The following is a 6782-nucleotide window of genomic DNA, read 5'->3' on the forward strand; positions in this document are numbered from 1 at the left end:
GTATTGTTTGCAGGTTGTTCCGCCAGAGATTTTCTGTACACTATTGAGCTGATTCTTAAAGAGATTTGCAGCATTTTATGGGCTCTAAATGGAGCAAAGGAGCATAGTAACAGGGTGAGCGGTGTATAAATCAGCCCCATAGTGTATTTGGCTTCTTTGCTGAACAGTTGATTAAAACTGACCTTTCCAATCCTATTGGTTACAGGACTGGTTGAGCAACACAGACCATTGTCTAGGGCAGCTTTTCTCAACCATGGTGACGTGGCCCCCTGGGGTGCCCTCTGCCTTCCTCAAGGGTGCCTCAAAATGTTCACACAGCATCATGCCTTTTTCATTGTACAGGCAGGTTTCTCATGTGAAGGGGGAACTCTGATATGAAGGGTGGATTCCAATGTAACGGGGCTCTGATGTAAAGGGGGCTTCTGATTTCAAAGGGGGAATATGATGGGGGAACAGCTCTTTTTGGGGGGTCCTCTCCTAAAATCTATACAAGTCCCCTATTTGGGATAAGGGTCCGGTATGTATATTAGAGGGGCCACACGTGGTTCTTTTACATGTTGCATACTTTTAAAGGGTGCAGTGACTAAAAAAAGTTTAAAGGAGAACTATGAGATGAGTGATTTCCATTCACCTCATAGTTCTAGCCGACCTGTGACAATGAGACTGTCACAGGTCGGCTCAGTAGATTGGGAGGTGAGCGAACACATACCGGGCTGGGTTCCCCTCTCCCCCCCTCCGATCTGCCAGCGCTGACTGGGGAGGGGACGGGTACAGCTGGCTCTGCCTCTAGATAGGCAGAGCCAGCTGTCACTCACGCAGCTGGGCGGATCCCGACGCTGTAGCTCGCGGTATAATGAGCTTAGGGTAACGGGAGGACGCTAGTTTGTGTCCTCCCATTACCCTAATGAGAACTATGGGGAAAAACACTGACCCCATAGTTCTCCTTTAAGAAGAAGGCTAAGAAATGCTGGTATAAAGTATGAGGGCTGCCAGGAGCGGCACACAAGCACTCGTACATCATGTTGCTGTCTATCAAGATTGCATTGTTGTGTATAATAAAATGTTGCAGTGTTTTATCCTTTTTTCCAGTGCAATCTATTTGGGTCATTGTGGTTTCTTTCCCTGCACAGTTTACTTTTTTGATAGAGTAATGTTGTACTATGTACTTACAGTTTTCCTTATTCTTCAAAGTCTTGAAGGATAATTTCACCTTTTGCAGAAAATGTATACATGCACACTTCTTCATAAAAGAAAGATAGGAGCCATTGCAACCATGATCAGTAGATTGTTGCTGCAAGCTCTGGCTCCTGAAGACTCTTCCTCCTGTCCGTACAACGGTACAGACATGCAGTAACGGGTATGGAAGAAAGTGGCAATGGACCAAAAGTGTGATGATGTCTCCACACTTGTATTCCATGGAAAACTACAAGCCTCTCTGCCGCAGCAGCCTGCAGGGAGAAAAACCCTTTGGTTCAGGTAATTGGGGTGGTCTGCGATCTGACCATGTTTCACGTTTCATGGGTACAAGCCGTTCTATGCGGCTTGGGTAGAATCACAATAGGTAGATGATCTAAACAGCTAGGCTACCTTTCTAGTCCCTGGTCATAGATGAGCCCCCAGTCATCTGTATGGGTCTGGTTGAATTGAAAAGGGAAGTAAAAAAATGTAATCTGAAGCTGTAGAAATAAATACAAATACATTGTAGGTTATATTGTAAAACGTGTGGAAACTGATGATGCTATATAAATCCTGTATAAGAATAATTGTAGGTTATACACAGGCCCGGATTTCCCACAAGGCCACCGAGGCCCGGCCTCGGGGCGGCAGCGGTGACCTTGTATATACAATTTTTATACAGTCTTCTCTAAAACTGGTTTCCCAATAATGGACTCGTTAACAAATTGGTTGTGAGCTTATGAGCGCTATCGGTGAATAGCAGAGCCCAAAAAGCAAACTGCTATCTGTTAACGACACAGTTCCACCTCACAAATAAGCTAACCTGCACATATTGTACTCCATGTCACTGAACTGCACTTCATCAAGGGAGCTACAGTATGTATTGGTTATATATGCACAGGACAAACCACTGAACAGTCAGGACTACAAATCATGCAAGATAAGACTGGATTCTCCCTTTGCCAATTGCTACATGGATACATGCAATATCAAAATCTAAAGTTATAAGCGAGGTTTCATTTTCATTTAATCTTTTTTTATCAACTTAATTTACATTTCTGTTTATGTTTCCTTTATCCAGAAATGTTATATTCTAGCTAATAAAAATAGATTTTAATGTGGATGATGCCTGAGACTTCAGCAGTTTTTTGGAAAACATCAACACTATGCGAACAGCAAATGAGACCTATAGAGAGTGTTGCTGAGAACCTGGGAACACACTGTACAGGCTTTTCAACTTTAGAGACAATTCCAACATAAGAATTCTGTCAGACACTGACATTTATTGAACCAGGCAACCAGCAGCACAAATAAAATGACATTCAGGTAGCTTGTGCCTCCTAAATGAGTAAAATGCAAAATGTTTTGCTGGATCGCACATTTGAACTCTTTATAGTTTTAACCTTACCAAAATGACCCGACTTTGCTGATAGCTTATCTGCCTTTTATAAAGATATTCCACAGAACCTTTAAAGTGACCCTAAACTCAGGAGCTATATCTTAAAGGATTCAAGTACCTTTTAAATATTGACAAAAAATGTATCTTATTTGTGTATCACTCGGCTGTAGATCCTCAAATCATGTCTGAATTCATGCTGACACTGTCCTTCCTTCTGGAGGGTGGCTCCAAGCTTGTTCGTGTGATGGACTATCTTGTCTTGAATTGTATTGTGATTGTAATCTCTTCCTTATATTGTAAAGTGCTGCGCAAACTGTTGGAGCCATATAAATCCTGTATAATAATAATACAAATTAGCTAACTAAATGTAGCTCATGACAAAAAGAATAACGCTCCAGCGGAAATTCAGAAATTTTCTTTTTTTTTTTTTAACCAGGTGTTTATGCTTTTAAAGTACAGTTTCAGTATTCCCACTGGATTGGCCAATAGCTGTTTTTCTTGTGTCACCAGGGCAAGAATTGAAGGGAATAGGATCACCCAGATAGGAAGATGGATAGCAAAACAAATTTAAAAAATCAAGGCGCTGAAAGAGGTTCTAACCCTTCCACATTTAAGTGGAAAAATAGTTGTTTTTTTTGCTGTCTCTGTCCCCAGTTGGGAGCTTTCCTATCAGTACTGCCCTTCCTGTCACTGACACTATAATCAAACAAACAAAAAAGGTTTGTCTGGAGTTGGACTTTAATCTCATAATTTAAAATAAAAATGCAAGCAGTTCATTTTAAGAAATATGTATCTAACCCACCAACATCTATCTATCTATCTATCTATCTACGATCTTTTAAAGTCTCTTGCAAGCAGCATTTAAACGAACAGGGTGTTGTGTTTTAAATGAGCTGCGAAAGCACTTCTACACAGAAGTAGCAAAACCTGAAGGTAATGTTTAACTCAAACACCCAGGTCTGTCATCCCTACTGTAGTTTTGTGTTGGGGTGCCATTCAAAATGTTATACTGCACAGTAGTGCATTGCACAGGTATAATACTGTCCACAAACTTTTTACTATTGTCCTGCTCAATCCAAATTCTATTTTTAGGTGTTCAGTTCTTAAACAACAATAGGCATATATGATGTTTGGTGCCTCTGGAAGTTAATCTCTGCTCTACTTCCTACCTAATATGTGGGGATCATGCCAAAAGGTTTTAAAAATGGCCAAATGATGGTAGCAATTATGGCCATTGTATATCTGGATTTTTCTTTCATCTGTTTTGATAAGTGCATTTTGATCAGCTTGGATGTGTCGTTACATGGTCCAGCCTTTCTCAACCAGACGGGGGTGCCTCAAAAATGTTTACACAGTGTCATGCCTCTGATGTGAAGAGCGCTTTTGATGTGGAATCGGGGGACTTTGATGTGAAGAGCAGCTTCTAGTGTAAGGGAAGGTGGCTCCTGAAGGGGTATTCTGATGTAAAGGGGGAATGATGTGAAAGGGGGAATCCTACTTTTTTTTTTTTATTGTGGTGCCCCCTTAAAATTCATACCAGACCCCTATTTTAGAGAAGGTCTAGTATGGATTTTGGAGGCTCCCCACACGTCATGTGGGTAAAGGTGCCTTTTGAAAGTATGCCACCCCAGTCTAAATGTAAAAAAAACCCATCTGGGCACCTTTTGCATACTTTCAAAAGGTGCCATGGGTAAAAAAAAGTTTATAAACACTGACCTGGTCCAATTATCTACACATTTGCTTTAAAATTATGGGATTTGTCACTTTAATAAAGAACAGTTTTTTGTATTTTCTTTTTGATTATCAACTTGTTTGAAATAAGATATCTTAGAAGATAAATTGGGCAAGTTTGAGAAATGTACATTTTTCTAAAACCGAAAGCTTGGCATCTCACCTGTGACCTTGGGACACCTCCGGTGTTTTATTAAACACTTAAGATGCATGCATGGCTGGACCATCATGAGCTAAAAATAAAGATTTGTATCAACAGCAGAAAGGCCATAAATCAAATAAGACAAAGTAGGCAGGTTGTTTTTCTGATAAGGAACACTGACTTTGATATGTCAGCTTGCTGGATCAAAGCCTTAAAAAGTCAGAAGGCAGAAAAGAACCTCTATGTATAGGACAAAGCCTTTCCAATTATTTCACCACCTCCTGAATTTTAGTTAATGGTTCTCTGCAAATTTGGCCATTTAATCCACTTTAAAGAATTAAGAAATGCAAATGTTTATAATTTTTTTGGAGGGGGGAATTTAGAACTACAAAGTACTTGAAGAGAATTAATACAAAGCAAAAATCCTCTAATTGACTGAGAAAATGTTAAAATGTGTCAATTTCCATTTTCAAAATCTTTTTTTTTTTTTTTTTATAGCAATGGAAGGAGGGGAGTAGTAAAACACTACTGATACTCTTGTAGAGCAGTATTCACATATCGGGAGGATTTCATAGTGACAGAGAGCCTTTCGGCCATCCACTTTAATTCCCGTCATTTTAAACCCATTACTGTCTGATATACACTTAGTGGCCAGATTATTATGATCACCCCATCAGTACTTTGTTGGGCCGCGAGATGACTCCACGAGATGTTGAAAGGTGATGCAAGGAATCTGACACTGCACTGTTGCCCTTCTGTTGTCTTGTACCAGTCTTGCCACTCTCCGTTCTGCCCTAACATTGACTAGTCGCTGACGGCCACAATTCGCACGTTCAGACCCAGATTTTCGGCTGACAGTCCAGTCTTTAAACACTTTAACAATGAGCCCCTCTTGAACATTTAACGAATTCTGCTGTTTTGCTGATACTCGCTCCATGGCTCGCCCCAACAATCATCCCACGTTCAAAGGCTGTTAAATCGCGTTGTTTACCAATATCTTCAGAAAAAAATCACTTCTACTGTTGTGGTAAAGAACCTGCTTCCCTATTTATAATGGTCTGGCCCTCTAGCAACTTCAGCGCAAAATTATAGCTAATTATAGCTAATTTGCCTACAAACGTCAGGTGGTCATAATAAACTGGCCACTCAGTGTATTGTTCATTTGCAATACTAGATTATCTCACAAAATGCTTTTCAGTAAGAAAAACATTTTGATTAAGGCTTGATTTTGCTCTGCTCGCTTTTTTAAGGACATGTAGGAGAAAAGGTACATAAAAGCTGGTAGCTTTTTTCTAGAATCACTCAACTTCATTGCTACTAAAAGACATTTGTAAAACTGATTGTGCCTGCCTATGTGTCTTCTGGAGAATGTGCGTGCTTCTGCATGTGCGGAACTCCATGCAGGCAGCCACAATGGAGATGCGGTCTTATCTGCCAATGAATTTGTAATTCTGTCCAGCCTCTTTCGTGATTCATACACCTCTACCAGACAGCACAGCCAGGGGGGTGACACCACTTTTACTGCGATTCTCAAAGTTTGGATTGAATCCATTCTTTCAGTGTTTGAAAAATCTCTTTACTTGGTAGTTGCCTCCTATTACGTGTTTCCCCGAAAATAAGACAGTGTCTTATTTTCTTTTTTGCACGAAAAAAGACACTAGGTCTTATTTTCGGGGGATGTCTTACCTGGCTGGGGGAGGACTGGACGTCCCAGAAGGCGGCGTGCTGTTGCCAGTCCCGGTGTGATGTTATGCCGGTTCCATCGGGCGTGTGGGCGGGAGCTGCGGCCGGCGGGAGTGTGGGCGGGGTGGGAACTGCGGCTGGCGTGTGGGCGGGAGCTGCGGCCGGCTGGTGTGTGGGCGGGAGCTGCGGCCGGTCTTTACACAGTTTATGTGCAGCTACCCCGAAAGTAAGACCTAGCGGATTTCTGCAATATAAGACCTACCACCGAACTAGGTCTTATTTTCGGGGTAGGTCTTATATTACAGAAATCACTGAAGATAGCGCTAGGTCTTACTATCGGGGTAGGTCTTACTTTCGGGGAAACACGGTAGCAGACTCACTTACTAGCTATTTTATATATCCTGTATGCTTGGCTTTCATGCCTACTTGCACATCTCCATCTTTCCTGGGCACTGGTTAATTGTGTAACATCTATTTGACCTTTTCTTGTAGTTTTGCACCATATTTTATATTCAACGTGGCAAATTTAATTGCACAATAATTGCACAATATGTATTATTTTGCTAACCGCCCTTATCCAAGACCACTTTTGGTGGCCCTACCCCGCAAATATTAACTATATGTGTTTATAAAACTTGTAACAAAATGTCA

The 6782-nt window shown here is 41.2% G+C and overlaps 1 protein-coding gene across 1 annotated transcript in view; it reads left to right on the top strand.

The window, feature by feature from the left end:
• The window catches only part of LOC108798871 (inorganic pyrophosphatase-like), a 62148-nt gene that overhangs the window by 21275 nt on the left and 34091 nt on the right, over positions 1-6782 (top strand). The window lies entirely within an intron of this gene.

This window comes from Nanorana parkeri, unplaced genomic scaffold (genome assembly GCF_000935625.1).
Source record: "Nanorana parkeri isolate BGI_ZX_2015 unplaced genomic scaffold, ASM93562v1 scaffold1575, whole genome shotgun sequence".
In the NCBI taxonomy this organism is placed as follows: domain Eukaryota; kingdom Metazoa; phylum Chordata; class Amphibia; order Anura; family Dicroglossidae; genus Nanorana; species Nanorana parkeri.